The 17,064-nt window shown below is 42.6% G+C and overlaps 1 protein-coding gene across 1 annotated transcript in view; it reads right to left on the bottom strand.

The window, feature by feature from the left end:
• Window positions 1-16,853, bottom strand: part of SLC24A3 (solute carrier family 24 member 3) — a 641,322-nt gene extending 624,469 nt beyond the window's left edge. The window contains exon 1 of the mRNA XM_066387038.1: window positions 16,794-16,853. The gene's annotated coding sequence lies outside the window, so the exon portion shown is untranslated. The remainder of the gene's footprint in view (window positions 1-16,793) is intronic.
• Between the last annotated feature and the right edge of the window lie 211 nt (window positions 16,854-17,064).

The raw sequence follows: 17,064 nt of genomic DNA on the forward strand, positions 1-17,064 counted from the left end.
TCTCTCTTTCTCTCTCCCTTCTTTCCTTCGTCCCTCCCTTTCCTACTTTTTCCTCTCTCTGCCCCTAGTGCCTGTCTAACAGCACCTACATCTCCTCCCCAGCCCCTCCCACCTCCCATGAGCAGCCCCAGCTCTGGGCTCTGATCCTGCCCCTTTCCTGCAGCCCAGGGAGGGTGCCCTCTTTCTGACATGTTTGCCCTCCAGCCCGCCTCACATCCCCTGTTGGGTCTCTCGTCTCCATCACCTGTATCACTAACTCCCCTTCTTATATGTTCTTTCATTAAAGACCTAGAATGGTTTCTAGTTTGGGGATTGACTCCTGGCTGATGTAAGTTTAGACAATTCATCAATTATACTCTTGCTTCAGGGTGACTCTGGTTACTTAGATGCCATTACTGTCATTACTCTCAATGATAATAACATTAAATTTATTTATATCCCAATTACATCCAGGAATAACACATGCAAATTCACAACGCGAAATGATAACAACATACAAACTGCAAACCATGAAAAGAAGAGTCATGGGAATATCTACTAGGACATTTTGCTCAGACACTATGCCCAGAGCATTCCTCCTGAGCCATTCATTGCTCCAGTGAGTCAAAGTGGGTTCTGATGAAGTGGAACTGGGCTGGGAAGAACCCCCGAGAGACTGGGAACCAGTGAAGGGGGCCAGAGCCAGTGCCAGGAGGCAAGCCCTCAGGAACCCACTGCTGTCTCTTTGGGGGTCACTGGAAGGCAAGGTCAATGCCAGCTGAGCTGCCATAGTCTGTGCAGCAGGACAGGCCATTGCAGCCCCTCAGTTACAGGGACACTGGAGAATGCACAATGGAATCAAACAAGAGAATGTCATGTCAGGTGGAGAAAGGCCATCTGAATGCTCCCTGGCATTTGGTGTCATCCAGTCAGCTGTCAGCCTTGGCCAAGAACTTCGAGTATAAAGCAAAGGAGATGTTCCTCACTTTAGTGTCTCTCCTTTCTTATCAGGTTTCCTTCTATTATCATTTAAAGTCCGTCCTCACCTGAAGCTAAAAGCATCCCTGAAAACAATATAGCGTAGAGTCCCACATCTAATAGTATCACTTGAGAATCTCTTAAAAACCTCAAAATTCCCAGCCCTGACCATCCCCCAGATCACCAGAATTACAGTTTGATTTGACACAGGGCCAAAGCAAATCTGAGGTTTGTCCTATTGTTGGTACTCTCTGAAGGTCCCCAAGATACCCCAGTTTGCAAGCCAATGTGGGAACCATGGACTCAGCCACATAAAGGCTTATAGGAAGTTCATACCTGTTGAGCCAGTAAATCTACCATTCAGAGATAAACATTAAGATTTATGTATAAAGATGATCATCACAGCAATGCATTTAAAGGAGATTGGTCTAGTAAATTATGGTTCATCCTGCTGTGAAATATTATGTGGTATGCCAGTAATGTACTTGAACAATATTTTAGGGGATGAGAAAATGCTCATGACATACATAATATAAAACACTGGGGAACAATTTTTTTTCCATTTTCTGTTGCATGAAGTTTTAGAACTGTTTCTATATATTTCTGTAACACTAATTTCAAATCTAAAATCTGTTTTTTGGTGCATGCTCTAGTTTTTATGCAATTTTAATTTCTTTTTGTTACAGTTAATGGCACGCATTGGTTTTTAAATTGGAGTTAAAGGGCAACGACTCTTGGTTTGAACATAACCACAAGGCAATTAATGTTTTGCAAACATCACTTTTACATAATTGTAGTTGTTTTTAAATGTAAAAAAATTATTAGCTGATAAAAACACCCTCTTATTTTGTTTTAAGATTGAATCATGGCTTCTTCGAGTAGGCGTAAATGTAAAAATAGTCCTGACACCTTCTGTTATATATGTGGCTGTTACACACTTCAATGTCAAAGGTGCAATATTTCATCATTTGTGACACATGCGTATATTGCCTATTTTCAAGTTCCCCTTGGCGATCCAGACAAGAATTGGGCTCCTCATATTGTGTGTCATAATTGCGAGGAAATGCTTCATGACTGGACAAAAAGAAAACGCAAAGGAATGCCTTTTGATATTCCCATGGTTTCGCGTGAACCTAAGGACCCCAGCAGTGACTGTTATTTCTGTCTGATCCATACAAAGGGTATCAGCTAGAAAAAACGGCATATAATCACATATCCTAATATTTCTTCAGCAATACGACCTATCCCACACTCTGAGACACTCCCGGTTCCAGTTTTCAATGGTTTTATTTCTTCTAAGGACGAAGAAAGTGAACATGGTGATCAAGTATATTTTGATAAGATGCATGAGAAAATGATTGTACAATCTGAAGGGTCTTCTTCTGATGCCAAGCAGTCATTAACCCCTCAGCAGTTTAGCCAACCTGAATTGAATGACTTAGTAAGAGATTTGGGCCTATCAAAGAAAGCAGCTGAGTTATTAGCCTCCAGCCTGCATGAAAAGAATATACTTCACTGGTCAGCTAAAGTATCCCATTTCAGGAAGCGTGAACAAATTTTTGTGGACTTTTTTGGCTATTTCTTGACAGCTCTAAACGAAGTCTGAAATGTGTTCTTCTACACAACGGTAATGTTTATGCCGTGGTTTCAAATGGTTATTCATCTGCGAGAAGATTATAATGACATAAAAATTGTCCTCAATTTTCTGAAGTATGAGGAGCATAACTGGATCATTTGTGTGGATCTTAAGATGGTAAATTTCCTGCTAGGACAACAGAGGTTTCACAAAGTATCCTTGCTTTCTGTGTTTGTGGGACAGCCAAGCTCGGGAGAAACACTGGACACAGAAGGAGTGGCCTAAACGCGAAACTCTGGAAGTAAGGATGCAAAATACTGTGAATGAACCTGTAGTTAATCGAGACAGAATCATTTTCCCCCACTTCACATCAAACTTGGCTTAATGAAGCAGTTTGCTCAGGCTTTGAATAGAAAAAGTGAATGCTTTCAACATATTATTTCTGTTTTTCCTGCCTTGTCTTTTTTTTTTTTTTTTGTATTTTTCTGAAGCTGGAAATGGGGAGGCAGTCAGACAGACTCCCACATGCGCCCAATCGAGATCCACCCGGCACGCCCACCAGGGGGCGATGCTCTGCCCATCTGGGGCATCGCTCCGTTGCAACCAGAGCCACTCTAGTGCCTGAGGCAGAGGCCACAGAGCCATCCTTAGCACCCGGGCCAACCCCACTCCAATGGAGCCCCAGCTGTGGGAGGGGAAGAGAGAAACAGAGAGGAAGGAGAGGGGGAGGGGTGGAGAAGCAGATGGGCGCTTCTCCTGTGTGCCCTCGTCAGAAATCGAACCCGGGACTCCTGCACGCCAGGCTGATGCTCTACCACTGAGCCAACTGGCCAGGGCCCCTGCCTTGTCTTTTGAGAAGATAAAAAGCAGTTGTATTCGATGGACCTCAAATTCCAACCCTCATACATGATGAAGAATTTGCCAGGAGGATTAATAAGGAGGAGAAAGCAGCATGGCAGTCTTTTGTGGCAGTTACAAAGAACTTCCTTGTCAACAAAAAAGCAGAAAACTGTGAACTTCAGGTCCAAAGGATACTGTTGGCTTTCTGCAACATTGGATGTAACATGAGCATTAAGATTCACTTCCTGAACATTCACCTTGATAAGTTTCCCAAAAATCTTGGAGCTGTTAGTGATGAGCAGACTACTGCTGGAGCATCAAATGAGATTATCCTCAACAAGTACACAAACGCAAGAGCTACAAACACAAATTTTTGCCTGAATAGAATTTAAATAAGTTTTGTGCAAATTTTATAATTAAAATAAGTGTTTTAATATGTTCTATTTTGAAATTGAAGACAAATTCTGATGCAATCATCTTTTAGTATATTAGTGTATTTACCACATTATATAAATTATTATATTTTCACAAAGATGATGCCCAAGAAGACATTCTACTTCATTATGTTAAACTAAATTTTGAAAATTTTACAATAAGATGAAAACCTAAAATCTTGAATTGCAAAAAAACTGTAGCTTACAGAGAAAAACTAATGTCAGATTTGTGATCAGCACATTTGAATTAGGTAAGAGCAACTGTTTTTGTGGATGCAACAAAAATTTTGTTTCCCAGTGTAATCTTAGCCTGACCAGGCGGTGGCACAGTGGCTAGAGCTTTGAACTGGGATAATATGGACCCATGTTCAAAACCCCGAGGTTGCCAGCTTGAGCACGGGCTCATCTGGTTTTAGCACATCTCACCGGCTTGAACTCAAGGTTGCTGGCTTGAGCAAGGGGTCACTCGGTCTGCTGAAGTCCCCTGGTCAAGGCACATATGAGAAAGTAATCAATGAACAACTAAGGTGCTGCAACAAAGAATTGATCCTTCTCATCTCTCCCTTCCTGTCTGTCGCTATCTGTCCCTCTTTCTGTCTCTGTCACAAAAAATAAATTAATAAATAAAATGTTTTTTTAAAAATATATTAACTTTGTAAGAATTATATAAATTATATTTTAAAATGTTAATAGGGACTATATGCTATTTCTGGGTCTTAGAATTATGTATATATATTTTTTCATATTTATTAAATTTTTTCAGGTTACAAGGAACATGGTCATGTTGGTCGGTGGGAGGATGTGTGTGGGGAGGAGGAAGAAAGAGAACAAAACAGATTTAGCCTCCCCAGAGCCAGGGCAGGGCTCAGCGCAGTGGAAGCACATGCAGGAGTGAGACGATGTAGGCTGAAACAAGCTTAAACAATGTAAGGTTATCCCATGGCCCCATTGACCAATGGCTTACTAGTCCAATGCTTCACCATTTTGGTGAGACATCTGCTTTCCATTGATGTTTCTGCTTTTCTTGGGGTTACTGACTGATTGTGTGTCTCCTATTTGAATTGAGCAAGAGGGGATATGATTGGGGTAACGAGCTGACATGTAGGGCCAGTACTTCTAAGGAGATATCTTTAGTCAGTCATCCTGTTGACTGGCTACTTTGTGTTGAATCCTCATCCTTGCTGTGGCCCGAACAGTCAAGTCCTTTATTTCTGCACATGAAAATGTTTCTCAATCCATCATCAGTGGTCCACAGGTTCGTGTGAAAGTGATTACTATGAAGTGTTCCTGGAAAGCCTACTAAGGGAATGGAAAAGTGGAACCAGTATGCAGCATCCAGCCAAGTCCCAGGCAGGGCTGTGGGATCACTCCCACAGGGGAGCTCAGGAGAGGCATCAGAATTGTTGAACTGTGGGCATGAGGAGAGCAAGGCAAGAGGACTAGACTATCACCCTTCTACACCCATCAGTAGTTGGTCAAGAACATCTGCTGGAAGAGGTGAATTCCCAGGCACTTCTGGGTTTCCACGTGCCCTCCACATGGGATGGGGCAGTCTGCCATGTGAGAGGTGCAAGTGCTAGCTGCTGGGAGCACAAGCAGGCCAGGACACAAGGGGTATGAGTGAAGCACGACATTCTATGCTGTGATGGGCTCAGGCAGCCCATCTGAACTTGAGCTGGTCATAGGGTCACAGTGGAGACTCCCAGAGAATTAGCCTTAATCCTTTGCCTTAGGACTCTGAATGCTCCCTGAGCTTGCCTCACTGTGTCAGAGCTGTTTTATCCTGATCTTTGATAGAGGAACACTTGGGACACCAATGGTGGTTCAGGGAGGGGGCAGAAATTAACATGACTTCTCAAGGATTCATCCATTGCCGAAGGGATGAACAACAAAGATCTATGGTCCAGGTGATTCTCCTGCAGGTTCATGCATTCCTTGCCAAAGGATGTTTAATTACCAGACTTCCTTCCCTCTCTTCCAATTCCTCTTCTTAACTTTTGTTTCTTTTGGAACAACATCATTTGTAATACACAGGTGGGTGTTCATTGAACCTTCCCTCCCATTTTCTGTTCTAAGCACAGGTAATTACCGGCACATGCATCAAGTTAACATTCAGAGGTAATATTGTAATTTGTCTTCAGGGATATTACACATAATGTGCTTTGTTTCCTCCGCCTCACCAGCTGAGCTAAGAGCACTGTATTTCCTCTTGGAGGGGTTTGGAAAATTCTGGAGGACACGTAAATAAGGTTTCTAATATAAAAAATCACTTCTGAGCAGTGCCAGGAGCATCCCTCCTCTTTCTGAATAGCAGCATTATTTGTGGTATCTGGCAGCAGGCGACTCAGCCTGTGAGTCATGCACCAGCAAGACAGACACTCCAATGCCATTATGAAATGGCAAGAGCCCTGTGATCAAGCGCAGATCCTCTGTTTGCGGATTAAACAGAAAGCTTTCTCCAGAGCCTCCTACATCAATAGAGCAATGGTCATTGCCAATTTGTGATTATGCTAAAAAAATGCTGAGAATCATTTACATGAAAATTCTCACCTTGCTTGAGTTCTCTCTGGGCTGAAAGACACAATATTCAGGCCAAGTAAATGCACGGGGCTGCCCAGTAGAACACTTCAAGCCACTTGGACAGACAGAATTCGAACTTGGGGCTGGCGCATGCTCCAGGAGCGTCTCCTGAGTGCTTGTCTGTATTAAATCAGGCCCAGCTCCTGATTCCAGCTCTGGAGCGCAGTAGTAAGGCTTTTCCCTACTACTACTCTGAGAGTGACCTCAAACAGAGGTCACTATAACTATTTCAAAAATTGGCTTTTATTCCTTACAAACCTGCCAGGGAACTGGAGCAGCCTGGGCCATGAATGGTTTTATAACAAATAAATATTCATTCATGAGAACACATACTGAGAGCCCAGGAGCTATGAACGCACATGGCCAACCCACCCTTAGGCTGGGAATGAGGAACACGTGTGCCCCTTCTTCTCTACATTGGAGATTAGCTTCTAGGGGTGACACAGAGGGGACCCCTGCTGGGGACCTGGGCTCAAGTATATCTTTATATTTGTCTGGCTGTGTGTCTTGGGCAAATGACCTCTCATTCAATGGCCTAAGTTGGCCCTTAGTCATGGAGCCGATGGTACTTTTCTGTAGGAACGGGCCCAGGAAGAGCAGAGAATGTTCACACTGGGGTTTAAAGGGTGCTGTGATTTAAAAAGAAAATATAGTCAGGACACCTGGGAGAAGAAGTAAACATATTATTTTAAAGCTAATTAAATAAGTTTTATTTAGTACCTGCCAGGTGCAATGTACCAAAGGGAATAGAAATTTAACAAATCCCTGATTGCAGGGGTTTGTGATCCTGGAGGATAAAGAAGTTTGCGATGAGCTAATAAAAGACAGACATGGGAAGGGGCTGAGGCTTCCAAACACAGGTCAAGGTCACAGCTATAGAGCATGTGAACAGCAGTCCCCACATGGGGTTGACAGGCATTCGGAGGAGACAGCATTTGAGCAAGAGCACCTAACAGTAAGAACAGGGCTCCTGTAGCATTTCCTGTGTGCCCAGTGCAATGACAAGGACCTTACCTCTCTTGGTTAACTCATAAAGTCTTCACATCAATACCATAGAAGTGTGCTAGTATTATTCCCACTGCACAGGTGAATGAAGAGACACAGAGAGCTAAAGCAAAATGCCCTCACATCCTGCTCAGAGAGCACCTTCTTTAGCGTGACCTCTCAACTTCTTTCTTCATTTCTCTTTCTGAATTGGCACTAACGTCAGGCCTGGGCTGCACTCTGCAACTTAACAGTATGTGTCAGATTGCACATGGGTGCAGGACAGGACAGGACAGCACAGGGTCAGAACGGGCAGGGTGAGCGCCCCACCATCACAGAGCCCATAATGCTGTAATGACAAAGAATCTGGACCTATAGGCTAGCTCTCACTCACAGACTGCCCAGTGTGCCGGGACTAGCAAAGGGCAGGTTGCTATTGAGGATAGATTTGAAATGATGACCAGAGATATTGCTCCTTTTCCCCCACCTTTAAACAAAAATTTCCCCCTGAATATGAATGTAAAACTCATTGGAAAACACAAGGAGGACAAAAAAAAATCAAAATTATTCATAATTTCACCATTATGTTGATATATTTCATTCCAATCTGTTTTATCTGCAAATTAAGACTTTTTAGGGGAGAAAACAGAATCATACGGTTTATGTAATTTTATATTATTATACATATTATGAGTATTTTCCACTGTCATTAATAATTGTATTTTTTTAATTTTTATTTATTGATTTTAGAGAGAGAAGAAGGAGGGTAGGAGAAAGAGAGAGACAGAAACATCAATCTGTTCCTGTATGTGCCCTGACCTGGGATCAAACTGGCAATCTCTGTGCTTTGGATGATGCTTTAACCAACTGAACTATCTGGCCAGGGTTAAAAATTGTTTGACATGTAATTTTTTTTGTATTTTTTTTCTAAGGTGAGTAGCAGGGAGGCAGAGAGACAGACCCTCACATGCACCCAACTGGGATCTACCCAGCATGCCCACTAGGGGGCGATGCTCTCCCCATCTGGAGCGTTGCTCCTTTGCAATCGGAGCCCATCTAGCGCCTGAGATGGAGGCCATGGAGCCGTCCTTTGTGCCTGGGCCAACTTTGCTCCAATGGAGTCTTGGCTGCAGGAGGGGAAGAGAGAGAGAAAGAGAGAGAGAAAGGAGAGGGGGAAGGGTAGAGAAGCAGATGGGTGCTTCTCCTGTGTGCCCTGGCCAGGAATCAAACTTGGAACTTCCACATGCCAGGCTGACGCTCTACCACTGAGCCAACTTGCCAGGGCCTGACATGTAATTTTTAAAAGCTACATAACACATCCATACATGGACATGCCATAATTCACACAACCATTTTACTGTAGTTGGATATTTACATTTTGCCAGGTTTTGCTATTAAAAACTATGCTGCAGTATTTTTTGTTGCATATTATTTTCTCAAACTTTGGCATCTGACTTCTTAAAAATAGTTAAATATTTGTAAGACATTACATAATTTCTAATTGAACAATATTTGTTCTTGTTTTGACATGGCTGCTTTAGGAAAGCCATGTGTTCTAGACTGGGGACTCATAGCCCAGTCTCACGACTCCCACCTGTGCCTTGGAGAACTGCCTTCTCATCCCTCATGCCGTTCTGTAATCTCCACTGACCATATGGATGCAGGGCCATCCCCGTAGCACCATGTTGTCAGCACCGTGTTGCCATATTATAGCCAAGTAGCTACCAATCTCTCCATTTACATCCCAGCTATTAATAAGCCAGGGAAAAATTAGTTTCTCTTTGCCAATACATAGTCCACAAAAGCCCTTAGAAATTAGTCTTATTGGTCTACTTTGGGTGATATGTGTATTATTTGACCAATTATGAAGGTCAAAGAGATGCAACAGCCTGACTCATGTCTTGACTTTTTTTTTTTTTTACTTCCTGGTTATGTCCTGTGCACTGTTTATGAACAGGCAAGTCCAAATCAAGGGCTGCTAGCTATGCTGCTTCTGTACTGAGGAGCAGAAAAATGTGTTAGGCTGGAGAAGATCCAGCCATCAGTCTTTTGGGATTACCCAGAAACTCAAACTCAATATGGCCCAAACCAAATCTACCTTCCCCACCAAAGCACATGCTTCCTCCTGTGTCTCAAGAAGCCATTGCAATGTGTAGCAGACCCCAAGGTTTAGCTCACCCAGATTTCATTCATAACCCCCTCTCTTTTGTTTGCCTCTGCAATGGAACCTATGACAGCTATAAGCAATCTCCTAGCCTCTCTCATTGCTAGGAGTAGTTGTGCAAACACTTCTGGCTTTGATATATAAGCAGGTGATGGCTGGAGCTGTCACAGCTGTCTTGCAATTTTAAGGGCCAGAGTCACACACTAAAAAGAGACAAGCATGAGGAGAGAAAGACACTGGGTCAAGGGTGATGTCTGCCTATGCTGAAGTATTCTGGGAAGCCCACCTTTACACATCCTCTTACATGAGACAAACAGACGCCTATTTTAAAGCCAAATGCAACTCCTAAAAGACACATCATCTTCTCAGACAACTAGAGAAACTCTGAGTTTCTTTATTTCTCACAGTGTTTCTCCTTATCACTGGTTGCCCACAAAGCACTATTGATTTTACTTCTCTGGAGAAGAAAACTAGAAACCACAGAAAGCCAGATTCTAGGTAGAATATGGATAGTAAAAACTGCCTAGGTGTATCAGCTATTCATGAGGTGTCTTATGATAGGTCAAAACTGTATTTGGAAGGAGGTTATAAGGCAACAAACTCAACTCTTAGAAGAGTACTGTAATTAGCTACATTCAGGTTGCTAGAAAATGTTAAGTTCCCTTCCATCTCCAGAATGCTAAAATAAGTCAATTCCCATCACCAGGCATAGTTTGTAGCCATGTAAAACAGAACAAAATATTGCTACTTATAACCCACTCTGCTTTATAAGATAATGGGTCTGATTGGGAGTGTTTTGCCCTGGATGCAGACAGTTCTGTGTTAAGTTTGTTTATAGCAGAAGCTGAGCTAACAGAGGGGAAATATTTGGGAGCAGGGAGGGCCGCAAGGAAGAGGGAGTCAGCGATGCTGCGTAAAAAAGGGTCACGGAGGAGACTCAGGTGGCTGAGTGTCTGGAAAGCACTTTAATAAAGAGGAATTAAGATATAACAGAATAAATTGTTTGTTGTATTGATACCAATGGGCATAGTATTCTTCCACAGAGTCTGAGGAGAGCATTCCAAAGACCTACGTACAGGGGATGAGGCTTCCTTGGTCAGATTTACTTGAAATGAGGTTGAAATGGAAGGCTGCCCCCAGGTTCCATGTGTCTCATCTCCCTCTGCCCCACCCTGGACAGAGTCCAACCTAGTTTTCATTAGACCCAGGACAAAGGCCAGTGTCCAGAAATTCTGTGCCGCGATCCAATTCATATCAAAGTTCAGTCCAGTCCAGTCTTTGTCCTTGTCCTTCAGCACAGTCTGTGTTCTCAGCTGCGCTCCAGTTGGCACTGTGTCCAGCCAGGCCTGTTTGGAGTCCACACAGCTGCCAGCAGCCGGGCAGCTGTGGGGCTTCTAGGGCTGCCAGGCTTCTTGGAGAACTCACCAACAAAGGGCAAGCATGTGTTTCCAAGTGAGAAAAGAAAGAGAGAGAGAGAGAGGTCTCATTTGTTCCTCCTAGGTTATATTCTTTAAACAAACCAATCAATTTTTTAATTTTTCATGAGCTCCTATTGGGCCCTCCCCTCAACCAATGGGATCCTTTTTCCAAGCTAGACTGACAGTCATCTATGGTTGCCATCTTGGCCTCTAATGCACATACACTTGGCAAAGGACTCCCTCCTGCTGCTGTTATTCCTCCCCTCATCGTCTTTGGATGAACTGTTTGTACCCTGGGGAGACTGAAATACTGGTCCTTCCTTCCTCCATCGGAGACAGCGTTAATCTCCTTAGCAAGGCAAGGCTATAATCCCTTGGGGTGTCAAAACTGCAACTTCCCAGTGAAGCAAGCAGACCCTTCAATGTTTGAGTCCCTTGGCTTCCTTCCCTTATTGCTATCTAGCTACCTACATTAACAATATGATCCCTTAGGCAGGGCAGTCTTGCCTAACTTTTAAGAAACATCAGGCCCTGGCCGGTTGGCTCAGCAGTAGAGTGTCGGCTCAGCATATAGATGTTCCAGGTTCGATTCCTTGTTAGAACACACAGGAGAAGTGCCCATCTGCTTCTCCACCCTTTCCCCCCTCTCATTTCTCTCTCTCTTTCTCTCTCTCTCTCTCCGTTTTGTCCCTTCCTGCAGCCATGGCTTGATTGGAGCAAGTTGGCTCTGGGAACTGAGGATGGCTCCCTGGCCTCACTTTAGGTGCTAAAATAGCTCAAACAGCTCCATGGGCAGAGCATCGCCCAATAGGGGGCTTGTCAGGTGGATCCCCTTGGGGTGCATGTGGGAGTCTCTCTGCCTACCCGCTTCTCACTTAAGAAAAAGAAAAAAAAGATACATCATATTTTGTGTGGAGATAACTATTAAACTGAAGCAAGGACTGAGTTTGTCAGCTGGACAAACACATGGTAGAAAAATATTTTGTGCCACACAGCAATGACTCCAGTACAAATGTGATAAGGTGCCAAGGAATTGCAAAAATTGTTAACATTAATATTTTAAAAGGAAGAGTCAGGCCCCCTTACCCCTCCTTTCTGAGGAAGAAAAAACAAGAAGAAGAGCTTACAAGGGACAAAAATCAGCTAGTCATAGTTTAACTAGTTTCTATAGTTCTCTGGAAGGACTGACGCCACTTACTACACAGAGCAAAGAAGATAGAACCTATCTGAAAACCCCTTTCTCTTCTCTTTTCTTAAAAGCCTTTAGGAAACAATGTTTATGTACCTTAATTAAAAATTCCTATATTAATCCTAACTCTTCTTCCCATCCTGAAGTCATGAGAGTAACATATACCTCTAGACCAGGGGTAGTCAAACATTTTGTACCTACCGCCCACTTTTGTATTTCTGTTAGTAGTGAAATTTTCTAACCGCCCACCGGTTCCACAGTAATGGTGATTTATAAAGTAGGGAAGTAACTTTACTTTATAAAATTTATAAAGCAGAGTTACAGCAAGTTAAAGCATATAATAATAATTACTTACCAAGTACTTTATGTTGGATTTTCGCTAAGTTTGGCAGAATAAATCTTTATAAAACAACTTACTACAGTTAAATCTATCTTTTGATTTATACTTTGGTTGCTCCACTACCACTCACCATGAAAGCCAGAATGCCCACTAGTGGGCAGTAGGGACCAGGTTGACTACCACTGCTCTAGACGAAGGGATCATGAGCCCACTTCCCTTGCTTGAAAAACCTGTATTCTGTAACGTTTTATATGCTTTCTAATAATCATTCTTCTGAAATTCTTTATATGTACAAAACTTATAAACTAAGCAAGCAGAGATTAGCTTATTAGGTTTCCTAATAAGCTAGCCTCAACACTCTTAGCAAAGGTAATTTCATTTAGCTTCTCTCCTTATCCTAAACATTTCATTTTTCACTATTGTGGTGACAGGGATAGATGGTAGACCCTAGAAGTTTTGGGAATGTCTTTGATGGGTATGTAAAACATTTATCACTACTGTGTTATCTTATGGTCTTGATGTGTAAGAATTTTTTTTCCTTTTAATAGATCCTATAGATAGATGTTATAAGCTTATCAGTAAAAACTTTTGTACTGTGCTCCCCCTCCTTTTCCCCTTAACCAGTATGTGATTTTTGTCTCTATAAAAGCAGCATCAGGACTATCATCTGGGCTGCAGGATTTGTGTTAGCTATACCCCATATATCAGGAGTCCCCAAACTTTTTACATAGAGGGCCAGTTCTCTGTCCCTTAGACTGTTGGAGGGCCGGAGTATAAAAAAACTATGAACAAATCCCTATGCACACTGCACATATCTTATTTTTAAGTAAAAAAACCAAAATGGGAACAAATACAATATTTAAAATAAAGAACAAGTAAATTTAAATCAACAAACTGACCAGTATTTCAGTGGGAACTATGCTCCTCTCACTGACCACCAATGAAACAGGTGTCCCTTCCAGAAGTGCGGTGGGGGCCGGATAAATGGCCTCAGGGGGCCGCATGTGGCCCGTGGGCCGTAGTTTGGGGACCCCTGCCATATATGTTGCTGGCTTATTAATAAAGCTCCTCCTAAAATTTCTCCTATAACTTATCTTAGTGTCTCTATGTAACCCACGGATTACACTACTTTATAACACAAGAAGGCCATCAGGGTTTGAGCACACCCTGAAACTCACAGACATCTTGGGATGGTCTTGGCACTTCAATAAGTCATGAATTTGAAATTCAAAGCAATTTTAAGTAAGTTCTGAGAACCAGGAGGTCCCAGCTGACATAAAGTCTTCAAGTGATAAAGAAATGACTCCTTTCCTGACTGTGGTGGCGCAGTGGATAAAGCATCGACCTGGAATGCTGAGGTCACCAGTTCAAAGCCCTGGGCTTGCCCAGTCAAGGCACATATGGAAGAAATGACTCCTTTCTTGATTGACATTCCTCCCACAAAACACTTTATATGAACAGATGAGTCAAGTAGCAGGCCAGTATTTTTGTATTTACTGTTTTTCTTTCTTATCAGATTCTCTGTCGCCAAAACAAAGAATGAAAGACAACCAGACAGGAGGCTTGTACTAAGAGACTGTTGGAAAAATGCAGGAGGCATTTAACAGTAGTCTGATGGAATTTCAGAGGGGAGGATCAGAGGAAATGGGAAGGAAGAAATAATCAAAGAAAATGAATAGATTTTTACCTGCACTGAAGAAAGGTATACACATATTCAGACTGAAAAAATGACTGAGCGTGATAACTTTAAAATTTCAACTAGATCTATATTGGTAAATTTCTAAACTCTAAGGATAAATAGGAAAATTTTAAAATCTCCCAGGGACAAAATAGTTATTAAAAATCAGAATATAAGGGCTATGAACACACAAATCTCCAGTGTCATGAAGGAAATGATTGCAATATTTGGCTACATAAACCTACAAATTCCCACAGTTTGTTATTTACTTAAATCTAAAGTAAAAACAAAACTATATATTTATTTGAGACACATGTATGTAATTAAATTAAACATCTCTACAATGATACAAAGCTAACATAACTGTATGTATGTACCTCTGGAGAAGAGTGGGGGATGATATGAAAAGAATTTTCATTATATTTATTGTATTCTGAATTGTTCTGAATTTCAATTAGAATGCACAACTTTATTACTTGAAGTTGTTTAAAATATGAAAAACACCATAAAAATAAGTTTCCTTTGCAAAATAATAATGCACTGCCTACTTTATATTTTTCATGATTCATTTATTTATTCCACACATGTTAATTGGGCACCTACTATGTGCCAGGCATTATTTTAGGCACTAATGTTTGGAGAGAAAAACCTGCCTCATTGTATTTCACACACTAATGAGTAGAGGTAGACAATACAAATTAATAATAATAGTAATAATGGCTGTTGGTCAAATAACTTTGTAAAATATGATTTTTATGTTAGCTCACTTATAGTTTGCATTGGGGATTGGGCAGCGCCAGGTATATGTGGCCTGTGAAATTGCAAATTACCCTCCTGCTTGGGAAAGTCCATTGTTTTGCTAATGTTTGCTGGAAGAGAGGTTTTCATGCCAGAAAGTTTTGGAAAGGAAGAAGGAGAAAAGGCAGAAAAAGAAGCCATGTTTGCAGAGAGAAAGCAGAGTGCTGAGAAAGAAGCCATGTTTGCAGAGTGAGAGAGGAGAGAATGTGGACTGCTAAAGAGGAAGCCATGTTGTCAGGGAAAGAGAAGGTGTGCAGATGGGGAACCAGAGGTGAGGGGCTTTGCGAGCTCCGCTGAGACTGGTGGGGCCTTTGATTCTAGGAGAAACTGGAGAAGATTCTCCTGGTTGTGGAACCGGAGGATGCATCAGTGGCTTAGGAAACCCTGTGTGTTTGCTCATCGGCCAGTGCAAGACTTTAGTAAAGGAATGGCCCACCATTTTTTTGGCTCCACTCTTTCTTTACCATCTGCCTGAATCCAATGAGAATCTGCATGTGAATGGCCACGATGGCCAGCCACGGCTACTGGCCCTACAATGGCCAACACGTTTATAACACTGTTTATAAATCTGCTTATTCCCAGAGTTCAGGCATTCCCCAGCTCAGCCAACAGCCCTCCCACCCTTCCAGAGGTGGCCATCCTTGACCATTTCTTTCTCTCTCTTTCTTACACACACACACACACACACACACACACACACACACACACACACAATCCCACAGCAAGACTCACTGGCTCTGCCTTACTTTATTACTTCTTCTTCTTCAACTGTTAGTTCCTGGTCTAAACCACCTTTGTCTTAGACTCTGGGTCAGTCTTGGACTGTCGCTGAGAGGTCTCCTGTTCCTGCCCTTGCCCTCCTCATCTTGCAATACATTTGTCTTCAACACAGAAGACAGTGATTCTGCGAAAACGTTGCAAAGCAAGTCCTTTCTCTATTCAAATCTGAGCCCCCCCCCCCCCCCGTAAGCTCCCATTCCCTTAGAGTAGCATTCAATGTCCCCACTATGCCAAGTAAGAGCTCACCTGATCCATCCCGCTCCGTGGCCTCATCTCCTACATCTCTCCCCTCTGACCCTGGTCCAATTACATGGGCCCCTTTCCTGTTCCCAGGGTGCTCCCTCCAGAGCCTGACACTTCTGTCCTCAGCCTGGGCCTCTGTTTACCCGGAAGTCCGTGTGATTCCCATGTCACTTCAGATAGGCCTCCCCTGATCACCCATTACAACTGGACCCTCCCCCACACCCCTCTCTGCTCTCCTTAATCTGTTTTTTTAGTGTTCACAACTTCTATCATTCCTAACATCTGATATATTTATTTCCTCATTTTTTATTATCTTTCCCTTCCTCCCCACCCAGAACATAAGATCAAAGGCTTGATTTGTTCACTCTTCTGGCCTCAGTGTAGGGAGTGATGTCTTATTCATCCTGGTGCTCAGTTAATATTTGTTAACTCCGGGGCAGTCTCTGGAGAGAGTGGGGCCCCAGGAGCATGGCGGCGGGAGTTCTCGGCCCCAGGTGCACAGAGATAAGCAGATGCATCATCAGGAGAGAATGTTAAAGTGGAAGTTGTATCAACCAGAAGTTCATCTCCCTCTTTTATTATTTCTATGAGCCAGCTATTCTGAACAGCTTCAGTGATAAAATACTCCTCCCCAACATTGGTCTATGTTTGAAATAGTTGCTGTAGTTACTGCTGAATTTTAATAGCATGCACGTAAACTTCAAATTAGCACCTTCTTATTACTTCCCCTTGAATAAACGTTGTACTCCACATGGAACATAATTTGAGAATTCCCCTTATCTGAGCTGGACTCCAACATGTGCATTCAGTACCTGCATTCACTTTGAGAGTCAGTTCAAAGCCACTGGGCTTGGGACTTGGAGGTTGGGGCTCAGCTCCTGTTCCCAGCTCCTGTGGTTCAGCATGTGCTTGCTGTAGACAGAACTGGAAAAAACAAGTGAGTGTGGAGACCAAGACACAGAACTTGAATCATTTATTTGTGTCTAGTGACAACTTGGAGTTTTCTTGTTTGTGACTAAAATTTAAAACAGTAAAACTGAGTATGAGATTCAAGACATAATAGTTTTGTTTGATAAGTGAAAA

Source organism: Saccopteryx leptura, chromosome 5 (genome assembly GCF_036850995.1).
Source record: "Saccopteryx leptura isolate mSacLep1 chromosome 5, mSacLep1_pri_phased_curated, whole genome shotgun sequence".
NCBI lineage: Eukaryota > Metazoa > Chordata > Mammalia > Chiroptera > Emballonuridae > Saccopteryx > Saccopteryx leptura.